The 20,125-nt window shown below is 44.6% G+C and overlaps 1 protein-coding gene and 1 pseudogene across 3 annotated transcripts in view; one reads left to right on the plus strand and one right to left on the minus strand.

The window, feature by feature from the left end:
• Chka (choline kinase alpha) overlaps positions 1-20,125 on the plus strand; it is a 64,617-nt gene that overhangs the window by 5,088 nt on the left and 39,404 nt on the right. The window lies entirely within an intron of this gene.
• On the minus strand, positions 9,833-15,247 carry LOC123453534 (annotated as a pseudogene).

Consider the following 20,125-nt stretch of genomic DNA (forward strand, 5'->3'; position numbering starts at 1 on the left):
ATCCCTAGCATAGTGATTCCAGATTCCAGGTCAGCCTGGACTAGATTGAAAGCCTACCGCAAAACACCAAAAAAAAAAAAAAAAAGAAAAAAAATACATATTTGTAAGGAGGTTGACAGAGAGAGAAGGAGGGAGAGAATGAGTGCTCCAGGGCCTTTAACCATTGCAAATGAACTCTAGATGCATGCACCACTTTGTGCATCTGGCTTTATGAGAGTACTGGGGAATTGAACCTAGGTCCTTAGGCTTTGAAGGCAAGCGCCTTAACCGCTCAGCCATCTCTCTAGCTAACTTTTTTTTTTGGGGGGGGGGGACGGTTTTGAGGTGGGGTCTCACTTTAGCTCAGGCTGACATGGAATTCATTATGTCATCTCAGGGTGATCTTGAACTCATGATGATCCTCCTGCCTCTGCTTCCCAAGTGCTGGGATTAAAGGCATGCACCACCATGCCCAGCTCTGAATTTATTTTTTAAAAAACACATTTATTTATATGTACACGTGTGTGTGTGTGTGTGTGTGTGTGTTGATAGTCTCTTGCTGTTGCAAAGGAATACCTGTTCAGCTGTTTGGTTGGCTGGAAACCACAGATCCATCTTTTTTTTTTTTTTTAATTTTTATTAACATTTTCCATGATTATACCATCTTTTTTTTTAATTTTTTTTGGTTTATTTTTATTTACTTATTTGAGAGTGACAGACAGAGAAAGAGGCAGAGAGAGAGAGAGGGAGAGAATGGGTGCACCAGGGCCTCCAGCCACTGCAGACGAATTCCAGATGCGTGTGCCCCCTTGTGCATCTAGCTAACATGGGACCTGGGGAATCGAGCCTCGAACCAGGGTCCTTAGGCTTCACAGGCAAGCGCTTAACCGCTAAGCCATCTCTCCAGCCCTTTTTAAAGTTTTTTATCTATCATTGTGTAAAAATGGGAAAACTGGGAAAAGTAAAGGTGGTCTGGTAGAGCATGCTTGTTATCCCAGAATCTGAAGACTGAGAGGCCAAATCAGGATCAGGAATCCAAGCCTAATCTGCCCTGCATGAGCTCCTGTCTCATCAAACCAAAAGCAACAAAAATCCTAGCGATGTGCCTTCCCTGAAATATCAGTGGCCTAAACTGAAACCTCTAGCCTGTTACTCTTCTCTCCTGGAATTTGACTAGGCCCCTGTATCCCTCTGTAGGGCCTTTTTGTGATTCTCTCCAGGGAATGTCATCAGTAAAATCAATCTGACTAAACCAGTCTGCAAAAGCATAGAAGAAGTATTGTTTCTTTTCTCCAGGAGTTAGTAGTCTTGGCTTTCCTTTTGAATTGGAAGTCCTTTTAAAATACTGTAGCGTGATGCTCATTGCCTGACAGTGTTCTGGAATAAAGTTTGGTTATAGAATATTTTGAACAAGGAGAAAAGATGATCCAGGACATAAGGAAGTGGGTGTTTCCTAGCTTTGAAACAAAGAGGCAGCAGTGAAGCTTTTTGTTGGGTCCACTTCCTCTCTTCAGTGATGTATTCCACCATACCACCTTAACTTGGTTCCTGACTTAGCGCTGGCTCTTGCCATGCTGAAATGTGCTTTTCCTGCTTTCTGTCTATTTGGAACAGCAGCCTGGCTCAAACCCCTGGGTAATTTCTAACTGTCCTACCCTAGAGTCCTTTTGTACTGTGGTGGCCAAGGTCCCTCCACCCGGCCTATGACTGGTCTGCCCTTGCTTAGATACTGTCAGAGGAGGTGCTGAGGGACGTGAGCATTTCACGTGCGTCCTCCAGCCCATTTGGTATCTTGTTGCCAGTTATTTCTCAAAAATCATTCATTACTCCTGTGGCTTTCCTGTAGCTAGGAAATAAAAGCCAAACTTGTTAGCAGGGTCTAAACTTGAGTTCCAAGGACCTTTGGAGGAGGGTTATTTTTGTTGTTGCCTTTGCAGTTTCCCTCCCCTGCTGCAGCGGCTAAGGTGGCGCTCCTTCCCGGCTCTTCTGAGGGAGCTTTGTGTCTCAGTTCCCAGGCCTTTCTTTGCTCCTGCCCTCTGCTTGGCAGCCTTTCCCTAATGACTGCTTCTAAAATTTCCTCCTCAAGGCCTAACTCAAGAGAGAACCAAACAAAGGATTTTTTTTCCCCCACCATCTTGATTTTTCTCCCCAGGAATCCATATCTACAGGCCTTGACGTTGAACACTTAACATGTGGGCTTATTCATTCACTCGTGTTAGATGGAGGACATTTCATTTTTTTCGAGGTAGGGTCTCACTCTAGCCAAGGCTGATCTCTGATCTGGAATTCACTATGTAGTCTAAGGGTGACCTCGAACTCATAGCAATCCACCTGCCTCCCGAGTGCTGGGTTTAAAGGCATGCACCACCATGCCTGGCTTTCATATTATTTTGTTTGTTCATTTGTTTGGGGATAGTGTCTCCTGTGTCTAGGATGACTTTTTTTTTTAAGCTTTTTAATTTAAAAAAAATTAATTTTTTTATAATTAACAGCTTTCATGGTTGTAAACAATATCCCATGGTAATTCCCTCCCTCCTCCTACTTTCCCCTTTGAAACTCCACTCTCCATCATATCCCTTCCCCCTCTCAATCAGTCTCTCTTTTATTTTGATGTCATGATCTTTTCCTCCTATTATGATGGTTTTGTGTAGGTAGTGTCAGGCGCTGTGAGGTCATGGATACCCAGGCCATTTTGTGTCTGGGGGGCACACGTTGTAAGGAGTTCTACCCTTCCTTTGGCTCTTACATTCTTCTACCACCTCTTCCGCATTAGACCCTGAGCCTTGGAAGGTGTGATAGAGAATTGCAGTACTGAGCTCTCCTCTGTCACTTCTGAGTACTGTGATGCCTTCTGAGTCATCCCAAGGTCACTGCCATCTGAAAAGAGAAGATTCTTTACCAAAAGTGAGAGTAGCATTAATATGTGGGTATGAACATTAAGAGAAGTGCTTACTGGGCAGGTTGGTGAGCATAGTATATACATTTAGCCAGACAGCAGCAGTTGTTACACCTCTAGGCCTCATGACTACCCCTGTTGTAGGTTTTCAGTATCAGGGATGTATTCCCTGCCACGGAGCGGGCCTCCAGTCCAATTAGAGGGCTGTTGGTTCCCCCAAACAGATGTGCCACTATTGCACCCCTTGACTCGTTTGGCCAAATATAAGGCTTGCAGTGCCACTGTTGAGTATCTTCACTGGTGATTTCTCTCTCCATTGAGCTGCATATAGTGTGGCTTTTTCCAGCATTCTGTCATTTGGTCTACATGATTTCTGACATGCATCTAGCTAGACTTTTGAGATTCAGATTATAAAGCACCTTGCTTTATGGATGCTTTGAAATTTTCTATTTCCTTTTTAAGTGTGACTACATAGTTGCATTTGTAATCTTAGTTCTCTTGCATATAAAAGAAACCATTTTTTTAAAATTTATTTTCATTTATTTGAGAAAGAAATAGAGGCAAGTAGAGAGAAAATGGGCATGCCAGGGCCTTCAGCACTACAAACTCCAGATGCCTGTGCATCTGGCATATGTGGGTACTGGGGAATTGAACCTGGGTCCTTTGGCTTTGCAGAGAAGTAAGCGCCTTACCCACTAAGACATCTCTTCGGCCCTGATTTTGGTGTTTCTTTTTTTTAATCTGGTATATAAGAACAAACTTTGTTTATTTTTCAAGATCAAGTTTCAGCTATACTATTTTAGTCTTTACTGTGAAAATTAGTTTTTTTTTTTGGGGGGGGGGATTTTTCAAGGTAGGTTCTCACTTTGGTCCAGGCTGACCTGGAATTAACTATGTAGTCTCAGGGTGGCCTCGAACTCACAGCGATCCTCCTACCTCTGCCTCTCCAGTGCTGGGATTAATGGCTGGTGCCACCACGTCTGGCTTATCTTTTCTTTTTGAGACGGGTTCTCTCCAACTTTGTAGCCAGGCTGGCCTCCTCTGCCTCAGCCTCAAAGTGCTGGGATTTAAGGTGTGAGCCACTATGCCTGACTTCTTTTTTCTCTTTATTCCTTCAGTGGTGGGGATCTAGCACAGGGCCTGGAGTATGCTGACAAAGCATGCACTTCATCACTGAGACATCCCCTTGGCTTTGGATCATGCCTCTAAGACTGTATCTAAAAAGTCATCCCAAGGGCTGGAGAGATGGCTTAGCGGTTAAACGCTTGCCTGTGAAGCCTAAAGGCCCCGGTTCGAGGCTCGGTTCCCCAGGTCCCACGTTAGCCAGATGCACAAGGGGGCGCACGTGTCTGGAGTTCGTTTGCAAAGGCTGGAAGCCCTGGCATGCCCATTCTCTCTCTCTCCCTCTGTCTTTCTCTCTGTGTCTGTCACTCTCAAATAAATAAATAAATAAATAATTTAAAAAAAAGTCATCCCCATAGCCAACATCATCTGGAGCTTGTCTTCTGTTACTGTGTAGTGGTTTTGTTGCCTGCCACCTTACATTTAGACTTGTGGTGCAGTTAAGGTTAATTTTTGTAAAGGGGGTAAAGTCTGTGTCTAGATTCATCTTTTTGGTCACACACAATTCAGGTGGTTTCAGATAACGCTGAGTGAGTGTTTTGAGGAATGTAGTGAACCATGACCAATATGTGAAGCAAAAAGCAAAAACATAAGCAGAACGGGAATGTGCCTAAAATGAGAATCCAAAAGGAGCTGGGTGTGGTGGCACACACCTTTAACCCATGAGTTCAAGGCCATACTGAGACTACATAGTGAATTCCCGGTCAGCCTGAGCTAGAGTAAGACCCTATCTCAAAAAAATAAAAATAAATAAATAAAGCCGGGCATGGTGGTGCACGCCTTTAATCCCAGCCCTCAGGAGGCAGAGGTAGGAGGATTGCCATGAGTTCAAGGCCACCCTGAGACTACAGAGTGAATTCCAGGTCAGCCTGAGCTAGAGTGAAACCCTACCTCAAAAATGAAAGAAAAAAAAAATTTAAAAAGGGCTGGGTTATAGTAAAGAGGTAGAGCACTTGCTAAGTATGTTTGTGGCCTTAAGTTCAACCCCAATGCCAAAAACAACAATGAAAAACACACCACAGACACATACACTAGGCATGGTGACACACACCTGTAATCAATTCCAGCACTTGGGAGGTGGAGGCAGGAGAATCAGAAGTTCAAGATAATCCTCAACTACAAAGGGAATTCCAGGACAGCATAGGGTACATGAGACTCTATCTCTAGTGTTGGGATTACAGGACTTTGACAGCATTTCTTTTTGGGGGGGGAGGAGGTTCAAGGTAGAGTCTCACTCTAGCCCAGGTTGACCTGGAATTCATCCTACCTCTGCTGGGATTAAAGGCGTGTGTCACCACACCCCGCCTGCCTGGGACTTTTATCTCAAAACAAAGAAGTCCAGGGCTGGAGAGATGGCCTAGTGGTTAAGGGTAGTTGGATTGCAAGACCTCGACAACCCAGGTTTTGGTTCCCCAGTACCCATAAAAAGCCACATGCAGAGTGGCACATGCATCTGAGTTTATTTGCATGGTAAGAGGCATTAGCGTGTCAATTCTTTCTCTCTTTATCCTTGCAAATAAATAACCCCTTGGTATATATGTGTGTAGCCTTTGAATACAACCTAATTGTTCAGATGTTTAGGTTGAACCAGATGTCTGGGGTCAAAGGGCAGAGATAATCAGATTTTGCATGTAGGCAGCAGCTGGACTTAAGGATGTATCCATACTTCCCTGATGGGCCTGACTCCATTTTAAGAAACTCAATGTTGCTTTCACAGTATGACTATCTTTACTTATTTATTTTTGTTGTTTTGTTTTGTTTTGTTTTTCGAGGTAGGATCTCACTCTAGCTCAGGGTGACCTGGAATTCACTAAGTAGTCTCAGGGTGGCCTTGAAAGTATGATTATTTTGATTTGGTAGATTGAATAAATTGATTTTTGGAATGTTGATCCTGTGTCCTTCAGTTTTAGGTCTGTCTTTTGGTGAGCTTGTGCCTCTAGACTATGACTTCACCAGTACATATTAGTTTTTACTCTTACGTGGGACAGAGTGGCTTGAGGGGACTTGAATGGTGTTTTTTCCTTCTCCCAGGTAGAGGTTAGGCTGTGGCAAAATATTGTCGACTTAGAACAGACGGACTGCGCTAAGGACAGAATACAGTGGTGTAGTTTAAGGTTGTTGGAATTATGAAGGCATCTCCCCCTCAGCACCTTTGTGCTCCAGGGCAGCCCTTATTTTTAGCTTTCTACAATGATATTTGCAAGTTTTCTTTCTCTATTTTTTTTTGGGGGGGCCGGGAGGAGGGCAGGGTCTTTCTAGCTCAGGCTGACCTGGATCTCACTCTGTAGTCCTAGGCTGGCCTTGAACTCGCAGCGTCTGCTTCCTGAGTGCTGGGATCACAGGCTTGAGCCACCATGCCCAGCTGTGTTTGACAGGAGTTCATAGACCTCTTAGAGGTAAATATTGCGGGAGAGTGGAGTTTCTATGATTGGTCTCCATGGAGGCTTGGGGTGTTTTTTATCTTGGGGGGTACACTTTTTTCTTTTTTTGGATGTGTATGTGAGTGTTCATTTGCATGGGTGCTTGCCTGTGTGTGTGTGTGTGTGTGTGTGTGTGCGCGCGCGCGCGTGTGCGTGAGCATGCATGCATGCATGTAGGCCAGAGGACAATCTCAGGTTAATATTCAGTGAGAGACTCTGGCCCAGAGCTCATCCATTAGACAAGACTGGATAGTGAGTTCTTGGGATGCTTCTACCTCTGCCTCCCTGATTGTTGGGATTAAAGGTATCCACGCCACCATGCCTGACAGCCTTAACTTTTTTATATATATTTATTTTTGTTAGAGACAAAGAGAGAAGGAGGGAGGCAGAGTGGGTGCTGCCAGGGCCTCTAGCCGCTGCAAACAAACTCCAGATACATGCACCTTTTTATGCATCTGGCTTATGTGGGACCTGGAGGATTGAACCTGGGTATTTAAGCTTTGCAGGCAAGTGCCTTAACCCCTAAACCATCTCTTCAGCTATTTTTTTTTGTTTTGTTTTGTTTTTCGAGGTAGGGTCTCACTCTAGCCCAGGCTAACCTGGAATTCACTAGGTAATCTCAGGGTGGCCTCTTAACTCACAGCTATCCTCCTACCATTGCCTCTCGAGTGCTGGGATTAAAGGCGTGCCTCACCATGCCTGGCTTTTCAGCTCCTATTAAGTTTTTAAAAAATATTTTTATTAATTTGCAAGCAACGGGATATAGGAGAGAGAGAGAAAGAAAGTTGAGAAGAGACTGAGAGTGTGTATGGGTATGCCGGGCCTCTGGCCACTGCAAATGAACTCCAGATGCATGTGTCACTTTGTGCATCTGGGGCTTTATATGGCTACTGGAGAATAGAACCTAGGTTGTTAGGATTTGCAGGCAAGTGCCTTAACTGCTGAACCATCTCTCCAGCTCTTTAGTCTTAAAAAAACATTTTTTTTTTAAGCTTATACCCCTAGCCTGATTGGTATTTCAGTACCACTGATGGTGGGGATAACATGTGTTATTGTGTACTTTCTTTTTTTCTCCTACCCCCCATCTTCTGTCTCTTGCTTTTAGCCTTGACTCGTGGCTTGTCCAGTCTCTACTGTGGTGCCACTGTTCCTCGTGGTCTCTAGTGGAGCCTTGTCATCTAGCCTAGCATCTGTTTAGGATTGCACCATCCTCTACCCCGAAGGCCACCTTTTTAGCTTTGTTTTATGAGACTGTAATCTTCCTGTCTTTCACAACATACTTATTTATACATCTCAGTGTGTTCAGTACTACTTGTGTTGAGTATTACAGCAGTCCTGGGGCTGGGCTCTAGCATTGGGCTGGAGAGTACACACTGGAAGAAAAGGGGACGCTCTCTTGAACCCTGAAAAGTGCAAGAGTAAGCAGAGGCAGGCTCCTTTCAAGGTGATAAGGATAGTGAAAGTTGCTATTTTAGCTACAGGTTTTGGGCTGGCCTAGGAGATGGTGGAGGGGGCTGTTGCATGAGAGAGGGAGGATTTACACGTGAGGAGGGTGTTTGAAAAGGGAGAGTCTGGGAGATTTTAAGCCTAGGTGATTGGGAATAGGGAACTGCTGTCAGCTGAAGTAGGTGAATTGGGAGGATTAGGTGATTCTGAACGAAGGTGGGCAAAGGTTAAGAGTTGGAAGTCAGTCTAGAGAATAGATTGATATTACAGTTTTGGGGACCAGAGGTAAATAAATTCTGCAGAGAGGAATGGGTTTCTATAGAAGTGATTCTGCCCCAACCTTCAACATATGGTTATTTACTTACATGCTTTTGATTGTCCTTCGGTGGTGATGGTACAACTGGCATGTAGAGGGTGAAGGATAAGGATGTTGCTAGCATCCTACCTGGCACAGCGCAGCCTCTTCCAATGCTCAGACTGGGGGACCCCAGACTGAGACACCCCTCTTCCTACTGGGTCTTATTGACTAATCTTTGCTCACCCTCCCTCCCTCCCTCCTTTTCTTTTTTGGTTATCCAAGGTAGGGTCTTGCTCTAGCTTAGGCTGCTTGGAATATACTTACTATGTAGTCGCAGGGTGGCCCCGAACTCATGGCAATCCTCCTACCTTTGCCTTCCAAGTGCTGGGATTAAAGGCATGTGCTACCATGCCGGGCCCGGCATCGAACCTTTATTTTGTAACTGGTGCTGGGGAGGAACAGCTGGAGGCAGCTGATGATTTAGCAGCATTGAGTGACTTGTTGAAGATCACAGAACTACTGGGAAGTGGGCAGTTCCTGGCCTGGACTTAGGAGCCTGTTTATTTTAACTGCTCCTTCAGGTCTGCTCAGATCCTGGGATTACTCTCTGTGGATGCTGTCAATTGTGTACACTGCTGTTTATTTATTTATTTATTTTGAGGTAGGGTCTCACTCTAGCTCAGGCTGATGTGGAATTAGTCCCAGGCTAGCCTCAAACTCTTGGCGATCCTCCTACCTCTGCCTCCCAAGTGCTGGGATTAAAGGTATGCACCACCATACCCGACTGTTTTTTATTTATTTTTATTTTTATTTATTTGTCAGAGAAAGTGGGAGAGAGAGAATGGGTGCGCCAGGGCCTCTAGCCACTGCAGACCAACTCCAGATGTGTGTGCCCCCTTGTGCATCTGGCTAACCTGGGTCCTGAGGAATTGAACCTGGGTCCTTTGGCTTTGCAGGCAAACACCTTAATTAACCACTAAACTATCCCTCCAGCCTTTTTTTTTTTTTTTTTTTTAATATTTACTTGAGAGAAAGAGGCAGATAGAGAGAATGGGTATGCCAGGCTTTCTAGCCACTGTAAACTTAACTCCAAACTCATGTACCACCTTTTGCATCTGGCTTACATGGGTACTAGGGAATCAAGCCTTGGTCCTTAGGCTTCACAGGCAAATGCCTTAACATCTTAAGCCATCTCTCCATCCCTGTTTTGTTTTTGAGGCAGCTTCACTGTAGCCCAGGCTAATCTTAAATTCACTGCAATCCTCCTACCTCAGCCTCCTGAGTGCCAGGATTAAAGGTTTGAGCCACCACACCTGGCTTTTGTTTTGCTTTGTCTTGCTGTGTAGCCTTGGCTGTTCTTGTGCTTACTATGTGGATATTCCTTGAAACTGTGGCAATATTGCTTCATCCTCTTTAGTGGGGTGAGCGACATGAACCACTGGGCTCAGCTTTGCACTACTTTCTCCCTACCCCCCACCGTGTACCATAGATATTTTGAACTTTAGATAATTATATTTTTCCTTAACTCCAGTAACTGTTTTGGTATTATGTTTTCCCTGTGGCTTAAACTTGCTTTATCTGCTTATATATAACAAGCCATAACACTGGTTATATTTTGGGTTTGTTCCCTATGTAGTCATTTGAGTGGGTGATGCTGTTTGAACTCTTAAACTACTGCTGTGTTTCCTGGGCCAGGACCTCAGCCTTGGTGATCAAGTCCTCTATGTGCAGGTCTGCACACCAGTGGACTTAAGAGCACTTTGAAGAGGTTTCAGTGGCTCTTGTGATTCTCAGTAAAGTACTATTGCTTAGATACAGATTAGGGTAACATCTTGTTGTACTTTAGTAGATGAAAATATTTCTCCCTCCCTCAAACCTAGGACTTGCTGGGAAAATACTCTAACACTGAGCTATGTTCTCCAGCCCTAGTGGTTGAAAATCTTTGTGTTGAAGGTTTCCTAGACAGTTAGCTCTTGCCCAAGCCGTGAGTTGACTTCACCCACGTCTGATTCCTCTTTCAGGCAGTTAAAATAGGTGTGGGCTGGGGAGATGGCTCAGTGAGTGAGGCATTTGCTATGCAAGAATGAGTGTCTGGGTTTAGTTCCCCAGAACTCACATAAAAGCCAGATGCTGTGGCACACATGCTCCTACATGTGTGCACAGCACACACACCCATACCCAGAAAGTAAGTAGATGTGTAGAATGGTATATTTAAATACCTTGGGTAATCTGCCAGGCTGTTGCAGCACTACCATTTTGGGTTTTTCTTGCTTGAATGCTGTGTGACAGGGCTGGAGAGATGGCTCAGCAATTAAAGGCTCTTGCTTGCAAAGCCTGATGACCTGGGTTCAGTTTCCTAGTACCCATGTGTGATGGTTTGAATCTGGGGTCCCCCATAAACTTAAATGTTCTGAATGCTTCCTCCCCAGCTGGTGGCAGTTTGGGAGGTGGAGCCTTGCTGGAGAAGGTGTGTTGTGTTGTGTGTTGTGTTTGTGTGTGTGTGTGTGTGTGTGTGTGTGTGTGTGTGTGTGTGTATGTTTGGTGGTGGTGGGGTGGACCTGGAGGCTTATTAGCCCCTAGATTGCCAGGGTTAGCTGGCTCATTCTCCTGCTGCTGTTTTCCATCTGCTGTGGCAGAGTTGATGTCCAGCCTTTGCTCATGCCATGCTTGTTATCCCTGAAGCTTCCTCTCAAGACTGTAGCCAGAGTGAATTCTTTCCTCCTCCCATCAGTAGCTTCTGGTCTGGTGCTTTGTGCCAGCAACAAGGAGGTAATTGCAACATCATGTAAAACAGATGCAGGGCTGGAGAGATGGCCTAGCGGTTAAGCGCTTGCCTGTGAAGCCTAAGGACTCCGGTTCGAGGCTCGGTTCCCCAGGTCCCACGTTAGCCAGATGCACAAGGGGGCGCACGCGTCTGGAGTTTGTTTGCAGAGGCTGGAAGCCCTGGCGCGCCCATTCTCTCTCTCCCCCTCTATCTGTCTTTCTCTCTGTGTCTGTCGCTCTCAAATAAATAAATAAATAAATAAAAATTAAAACCAGATGCACAAAGTGGCTCATGCATCTGTAGTTCATTTGCAGTGGCAGGAGGCCCTGGTGCTATTGTTCTCTTCATCCCTCCCCTCAAATAAAAAATAAATACTAGCCGGGTGAAGTGTCTCATGCCTTTAGTACCAGCACTTGGGAGTCAGAAGTAGGAGGGTCCCTGTGAGTTTGAGGCCACCTTGAGACTACATAGTTAATTCCAAGTCAGCCAGAACTAGAGTGAAATCCTACCTTGAAACACCCTCCCCTCCCCGCAAAAAAGGTACTATATAACAACCTCTTTGTACCTGCCAAGTTGACACATATGATATATGAGACATTTGTGAAGCTGTTTTAGTGCACGTTTGTAAAGTCTAACCTCTATTACACAGTAAATTACTATGGAGTGAAGTGATTTTACTCTAAGCCTAGAAAAAATTACTTTCTATGGGATAAGGAGTAGAAAACCACTGGGAGGGAGATAGGAGGACTCCCTGGGGCTTTTTCTGGCAAGCTTGTCTAGCTGAATCTGTATTGAACTCTAGGATCAGTGAGAACCATTTCACAAAATAAGATGGGGAGTGACTGAGGAAGATACCTGATACTGCTTCTGACCTCCATATTCATGCACACCCCCCCCCACATACACGCCAAACAAAAGAAAACATTGCACTGCTCACTAAATATTTTTTATTTGACAGAAAGAATGGGTGCACCAGGGCCTCCAGCTGATACACATTAACTCCAAACACATGTGCCATCTTGTGCATCTGCCTTACGTGGATCCTGGAGAATCGAACCGGGATCCTTTAGCTTTGCAGGCAAATGACTTAACGGCTATGCCATCTGTCCATACCACATTTTCATGTTTTAACTAAGCTTTATTGATGTCCATGTGTCAGTGGAGAGCAGTCCCTGCCACAGGTCTTCCAGGTGAAGTACGGCTGGTGCCCTCTTGGCGAGCTGAGTGCCTTTGACATCAGTGCCTTTGCTTCACAAAGGGAACAGTTTTCCTTCTTCTTTTCTGAATGGTTTGTTTTGGTTTTTCGAGATAGGGTCTCACTGTAGCCCAGGCTGACCTAGAATTCACTATATGCTCTCAGGGTGGCCTCAAACTCATGGTCATCCTCCTACCTTTGCCTCCCGAGTACTGGGATTAAAAGGGTGCACCACCATACTCTGCTCAAGCAAATACTTTTAACCACTTCTGCCCATAAATCTAGTACTGTCTTTAAGGGTGAAAGATGGGGAAAGCCACCAAAAAAAAAAAAAAAAATCAAATTAATTCTTATAAATTCATGTGAATGGAAAAGAGTTTGGTCTTTTTACAGGGCTTCTTCAGGAAATCTAGGAGTACGTAAGGAGGAGGAAGGGGCCTGGGCATATAAGTCTGGTAAAGTACCTAGAATATGGTGTTATGTGACTAGAAGAAAGTTTGCATGAAAGGTCCAGTTAACAAGAGCTCAGTTCATGGACAGTGGTCTATACTTTTTTTTTTTTTAATGTTTTGTATTTTATTCATTTGAGGGAGAAAGAAGCAGAGAGAATGGACATGCCAGGGCATTCAGCCACTGTAAACGAGCTCCAGACGCATGTGCTACCTTGTGCATCTGGTTTATGTGGGTCCTGGGGAATTGAATCTGGGTCCTTAAGCTTCTCAGGCAAACACCTTAACTGCTAAGCCATCTCTCCAGCCCAGTGTTCTATATTCTTTTAAGGCAAAGTATAAAATAACAAAAAGACAAGGTTAATAAAAAATTAAAACATTCCATGGTATGCTTTGGAATATATTCAACTCTGAGTTTCTCTTCTTATCTCTCCAATTCCATAGACCAGTTAAGCCCCCAAATTGTTCTTTAGTGATTTTGAGATATTTTGGGGTGCTAGATGGAACCAGGGCCTTTGTACATGATTGGCAAATGCTCTCTTGCTAGCTATAAGACAAGCCCAAGAATATTTTGTTAAGCTTCCCTGCCAACTCCAGAGTCTTGCTCTTGTGCAGGCTGACCTGGAAGTCACTGTGTAGTCTCAGGGTGGCCTTGAACTCAGTGATCCTATCTCTACCTCTGCTGGAATGAAAGGCTTGTGCTACCATGTCTGGCTTGTTAAGCTTTAAGTATGGTTTGAATTCTACTTACTACCTTTTAATGATTAACCAGGAAATTCAGTCAAATATATTTATTGTGTGTGTAAGTGTATTTATATCCAAGTTTACATGAACCTATCACTTTGGGGCCTCTGGTGGGAATGCTGGATGGTAAGATGAGGAGCATGTGACATAGTAAACTGCTGACCACTTAGCCAGCAATCCGAATCGAGGAAGAGAGCAGAGTACCACAGTCCTTTTCAGGGGCAAACTCCCAATGATCTAAGGACCTTGTAAAGGTTCACAGTATCTCCCAGTGCCACCTTAGGGGCCAAGTTTTGGGTTGTATTTTTATTTTACTTAATTATTATTTATTAGTTACTTTACCATGCATTTCATCCTCTTTACAACCCTAAAGCAAAGGAGGGGGGAAGGCATCTACTTTGAGGGAAAAGTCAGAAAAATGGGTCAATATAGTTTTACTTCCCTATAACAGGAATAATTACAGGAAATGTAATGGTAATAAATGAAGTTGGATGTTTCTTTGCATATACTCAATGAAACGTAAGACAGGTGGCTGTGTACTACAAGACATAGCCACCTGCCTTCATCTGAGACACTGAGTCTGCAGTCACAGGTCACCTGGGTTAGTTGTTCCCCATTATTTCCTGCCCTGTTTGCTGGGAGCAGTCACTGTAGAAGGATGATGCTTTTTTCCTGCTTGCTTGTTTAGTCCATAATGATACACTGTCTGGCACATGCTTCAAGTTCAGCCTTAATTTTCTTTCTTTCTTTTTTTCAAATTTTTATTAACAACTTCCATGATTATAAAAAATACCCCATGGTATTACCCTCTTCCCCCCCCCCCACTTTCCCCTTTGAAACTCCATTCTCCATCATATCCCCTCCCCTTCTCAATCAGTCTCTCTTTTATTTTGATGTCATGATCTTTTCCTCCTCTCATGATGGTCTTGTGTAGGTAGTGTCAGGCACTGTGAGGTCATGCATATCCAGGCCATTTTGTGTCTGGAGGAGCACATTGTAAGGAGTCCTATCCTTCCTTTGGCTCTTACATTCTTTCCGCCACCTCTTCCGCATTAGACCCTGAGCCTTGGAAGGTGTGATAGAGATAATTGCAGTACTGAGCACTGCGGTCACTTCTTTCCACTCCCATGATGCCTTCTGAGTCGTTCAGGCCTTAACTTTAGGAGTTGAAGAATAGACAGAATCTGAATTCTCTGAAGCACACATTTCCAAAGGCCAGAAGTTTTCCCTTCTACTGTTTGCCATAGTCTCAATGTCCTATCTCTGGAGTGACTGTCATAGAGTTCTCCATCAGGACTAAACCTCACACAGTGCGTGTGGGACCAAAGTGTCCTTGGTAGGACTTTAACCCTTTGCCACTATTGTAGTCATTTGTGTACAGTTTAAAATCTTCCCCACCTGCTACAAGAAACTGCTCCTCACGATGAAGAGATGCACAGGTGATGGTTGCAGGAGCTTCAAAGGATTTAATGGGGTCCACATTTACTCACTATGAGAAGACTAGATCGACCATAAGTAATGATGAGGATCTCACTCTCAGGAATATAGTCCAGACTGCTGATAGACACACTAAAATTTAGAGACTTCTATAACAGTTTATCCTGTCCCCCAGTTAAATAATTGCTATTCTGTGTGAAATCCACAGTTTTGACAATGTGCTTATGAGCCATGGTCATTAGTTTATCTCCTGAGACAGCATCCCACACTTTGGCAGCTGCTGTGGCATCCTTATTCAATGTGGTACCCCAAACAGCATCTTTATGACCCTAAAATGTTCCAATCCAGTCTCCTGCATCTCCCTGGCATAACATAGGCTTACCATCTTTGCAAGCACTGATGAGGAAATACCTGTAAGATGTGATGCCTCTGAAGGCCAAGTCCACCACAGGCCACATGTGACCCGAAGAGGTGAACAGTGTCTGCCTCATGGCCATGGTGGATGGATGGAGGGCCAAAAAGAACAGGAGGGAAGGCTGGGGTGTTTGTTGGTGCTTTCCTCCTTAGCCACAGGCCTTGACACCGATGTTGGTATGAGTTGATACAGTGGAACAAGTGAGGATGATTGGGATGAGACCCTGGAACGGGTGTAGGAGGGACCAGTGACCCATCGAGGTGGGGGAAAAGGGGAAGGGGAGAACCAGCCCCTCTGCAATCCACTTTGTCCGTGCTGCTCTTGGCTGGAAGTGATGACACTGCTGACGATTTTTATTTTACTTAAAAATTTTTTAAGGGCTGGAGAGATGGCTTAGCGATTAAGTGCTTGCCTGTGAAGCCTAAGGACCCCGGTTTGAGGCTCGGTTCCCCAGGTCCCACGTTAGCCAGATGCACAAGGGGGCGCACGCGTCTGGAGTTCGTTTGCAGAGGCTGGAAGCCCTGGCGCGCCCATTCTCTCTGTCTCCCTCTATCTGTCCCTCTGTGTCTGTCACTCTCAAATAAATAAATAAAAAATTAAAAAAAAAAAGTGGCATAGTTTAGGGTTTTTAAAAAAATTTTTTTTAAAAATATAACCTGGGTGTGGTGGCGCCCACTTTTAGTCCCAGCCCTTGGAAGGCAGAGGTAGGAGGATCACCGTGAGTTTAAAGGCCACCCTGAGACTACATAGTGAATTCCAGGTCAGCCTGGGCTGAGTGAGACCGTACCTCGAAAAACCAAAGCAAAGAGCTGGGCGTGGTGGCGCACGCCTTTAATCCTAGCACTCATGAGGCAGAGGTAGGAGGATTGCCAGGAGTTCGAGGCTATCCTGAGACTACATAGTGAATTCCTGGTAAAAACAAAACAAAACAAAACTTTCTTTGGGGGAGGTGTAGAGGGCTGGAGAGATGGCTTAGTGATTAAGGCTCTTGCCTACTGTGGTGGTTTGATTCAGGTGTCCCCCACATAAACATAGGTATTCTGAATGCTAGGTTCCCAGCTGATGGAGATTTGAGAATTAACACCTCCTAGAGGCAGTGTATTGTTGGGGGCTGGCTTTTGATTTCCCCAAGCCAGTGTTCGGCACAATCTCCTGTTTCTGATGTTGGCTACGAGGTAGTGTCCAGCCTCTGCTCATGCCATCGTTTTCCCTGCTGTCATGGAGCTTCCCCCTCAAGCCTTTAAGCCAAAATAAACCTTTTTTTTTTTTTTTGTTTAACCACAAGCCGCTCTTGGTTGGGTAATTTCTATCAGCAATGTGAACCTGATTGCAACAGCAAAGTGGTTCCGAGGAGGGGGGGGGGGTTGCTGCTAGACCCCTGACTCTGTCTCTAGCCTTTAGCCTTTTGGAGCTGATTTTCAAGAGGAATGTGGAAGGATTAGAAACCTTGGCCTAAGAGATGCCTTGCAGTGCTGTAAGTACAGCTTGATGGACTATTATGTCAGAGTTGAAAGACCTGAATGCAGTAAAAACTATGGACTGTGAGGTTTGGCTTATGAGGATGAGAAAGAGCTTTGCTTGGACTGGGCTAGCAGTTTGTGTGAAAAGCTTGCTGTTATGCCCATGTCCTGAGAAGTTGTGCAGGGCTGCATTGCTTAGAAATGGATTGGTGTAAGCAGAGGGATAAGGCACAGAAAAAAATGAAATCTTTGGGCCTAAACTGCTGCCCGTTCACTTGCAAATTGAGATATATACAACCTTTGAGATTGGGCCAGCTAACCTGCATTGGGGCAAGAGGAAGAATGTAGACTCTTTTGAAGGGACCTGAGTGCTCAAGAAAGTGTCCTGTTCTTCAAAGTCTGCTTTATTTTTCCCTGCTTTATTATCCTACCTGGTATTGTGGAGTATAAGAAATGCAGGGAAGAGAGGGTCATTGAGTTTGCAATCCATTCTTGTGTTTAGGAAATGACCATGGGCAGTGTAAAGCAGGATTGCTGGATGCCTGCACGGAGACCCTTTGGGGCCATGAGGATGAACCGTGGATTGCAGTGGAGAGTTGGGTGAGATGTCAGGTTTGTGACATGGCTGCTAAGGAAAGCTGTTGTTCCCAATGAAGTTTCCCAGGGCTGTGAGTAGCCTAGTTGGAGGGGCAGAATTGGAACTCCAGAGTCTTACTGCTGGTTAGAATTATTGGACTTGGAGACTTGTCACTGGCTAGAGTTGTTGGACTTGGAGCTACAGAGTTTGGTGTTTGACCTGTTTAAATCATGTATTGCTTGAGTAATTCTTTGCTATGTCCCGTGCTGTCTTTTGCAGTGTGAATGTTTGTTTTGTGCCATTATGGGCTTTGGGGGGGGGATTTTTGGTATTATGGCTCAGTTAAAAAACCTTGGGTTATGGGGATGTATGGACGTCATTGGAATTGATAAAAACTATGCGGAGTTTTAAAGTTGGATGAATGCATTGTATTTTACATCATGTATGGTTATTTTATGGGGGCCAGGTGTGGAATTTGGTGGCTTGATTCAGGTGTCCTCCATAAACTTAAATAAGTGTTCTGAATGCTAGTCTCCCCAGCTGATGGAGATTTGGGAATTAATGCCTCCTAGAGGCAGTGTATTATTTTTTTAAAATATATTTTATTTTATTTTATTTATTTGACAGAGAGAAAGAGGGAGGGAGGGAGAGAGAATGGGTGCACCAGGGCCTCCAGTCACTGCCTTGTGCTGCATCTGGCTAACGTTGGTCCTGGGGAATCGAATCTGGGTCTTTTGGCTTTGCAGGCAAACACCTTAACTGCTAAGCCTCCTTCCAGCCTCAGGCAGTATATTATTGGGGGTGGGCTTTTGGTTGTTATAACCAGTTTCCCCACTCCAGTGTTTGGCACACTCTCCTGTTATTGTCCATCTGATGTTGGCCAGGGGGTGATGTCCACCCTCTGTTCATGCCATTGTTTTCCTTGCCACCATGGATCTTCCCCCCACCAAGCCTGTGAGCCAAAATAGATCTTTCCCCCTCCCCCCACAAGCTGCTCTTGGTTTGGTGATTTCGACCAGCAATGAGAACCTGACTGCAACACCTGCGAAGCCTAAGGACCAATCCATGTTCAACTCTCCAGATCCCACATAAGCTAGATGCATAAAGGTGGTGCAAGTGTCTGGAGTTCGATTGCAGTGGTTGATGCCTTGGCATGCCAATTCTCTTTCTCTTTGTCTTTGTCTCTTTCTCTCTCTAAAATTAAAAAAAAAACATTATGTATTTGCTTTATTTGAGAGAGAGCAAGAATGGGAGTGCTGGGGTCTCTTAGCCACTGCAAATGAACTCCAGACGCATGTGGCCCCTTGTGCATCTGGCTTATGTGGGTTCTGGGGAATTGAACTAGGCTTCTCTGGCTATGCAAGCAAATGCCTTAACTGCTAAGCCATCTCTCCATTCCAAGGGGCCAAGTTATAACACACCAATCCAATTGGGGTCTTTTATTCAACAATGATGCTATAGAAGTAGAGTTGCTTTTTCTGTCTTTACCTGTGGATAATTGGAAATCAAACCCAGGCTGGCAAGTGCCTTTAACTGTTCCTCACCCAGCCCGTCCCACAGAGGTTAACTGGAAAAAATTAGTATAAGGAAAAAAAAAACAACATTTATTTGGAAGCAGGGGGGGGGAGGGGGGAGGGGGAGGGAGCGTGAGAGCAAGTGAGTGAGGGTATACTAGGGCCTCTGGCCACAGCAAATGGACTCCAGATATATGCGCCACATTGTGCATCTGGCTTTATGTGGGTACTGGAGAATTGAACCTGGGTTGTTAGGCTTTGCAGGCAAGAACCTTAATCACTGAGCCATCTCCAGCCACTTGAGGTAGGGTCTGTTGTTCACTGCTCTGTTCACCAGACTAGTTGGCCTTCAGAGTTCTGGGATGTTCTATCTCTTCTCATCTCACCTTAGGTATGCTTGGATTATTGAAGCCCACCACAGCTTCTGACGTATTTTCAAGGTAGGGTCTCGTGCTAGTGTCTTGTTCTAGCACAGGCTGACTTGGAATTCATTATGTGGTCTCAGGGTGGCCTGGAACGCACTGTGATCCCACCTCTGCCTCCCTAGTACTGGGATTAAAGGTGTTTGCTACCACAGCCGGCTTTAGCTTTTTGGCTTTTATGTAGGCTCTGTGGATTTGATCACAGGTACTCATGGCAAGTACTTTATCCATTGAGCCATCTTACCAGCCCAAAGCAGCTTTTTTTTTTTTTTTGGTTGAGGTTGGGTCACACTTTAGCCCAGGCTGGACTGGAATTCACTATGTGGTCCCAAGATGGCCTTGAACTCAAAGCAATCCTCCTTCCTCTATGTCTCAAGTGCTAGGATTAAAGGCATATGCCACCATGCCTGGCTTCTGAATCAGTTATTTAACTTTGAAATATTTCATAGTATTTATTGTATATTATTGACTTAAACTGGTTGTTACTGCAAACAAACTCTAGATTATGTGCCACTTTGGGCATCTGGCTTTACATGAGTACTGGAGAATTGAACCTGACCTGGCAGGCATTGTAAGCTAGCACCTTTAACTGCTTATCCATTTCCCCAGCCCTAATTTTAACACTTAAAAAAATTAAAGTTTGATTTTTGGAACCCAACACTCTTGGGCATCTGCCTTATAACTCAGGTAACATCACCTCAGTTGATGCCACCACACCTGGCTCTGTCAGTGCCCTTTGCTTCAGAAAACTCAGCTTTAATGAAAAGGTCTCATCAAATGATATATAAAGATTTGCATATAGAGATATAATCATCTATAAGAGCAAATTAATGAGAAGACATGTTCCTTAATAATGGAGAATTGGTTAAGCCTCACTAAGATGGAATGCTATGCAGTCATTAATAACAATAATAACAATAACAATAACAATAATAATAAATAATTTGCCATGCCTATAATCTGTTGCTCTCAGGAGGTTGAGATAGG

This window comes from Jaculus jaculus, chromosome 1, assembly GCF_020740685.1.
Source record: "Jaculus jaculus isolate mJacJac1 chromosome 1, mJacJac1.mat.Y.cur, whole genome shotgun sequence".
NCBI lineage: Eukaryota > Metazoa > Chordata > Mammalia > Rodentia > Dipodidae > Jaculus > Jaculus jaculus.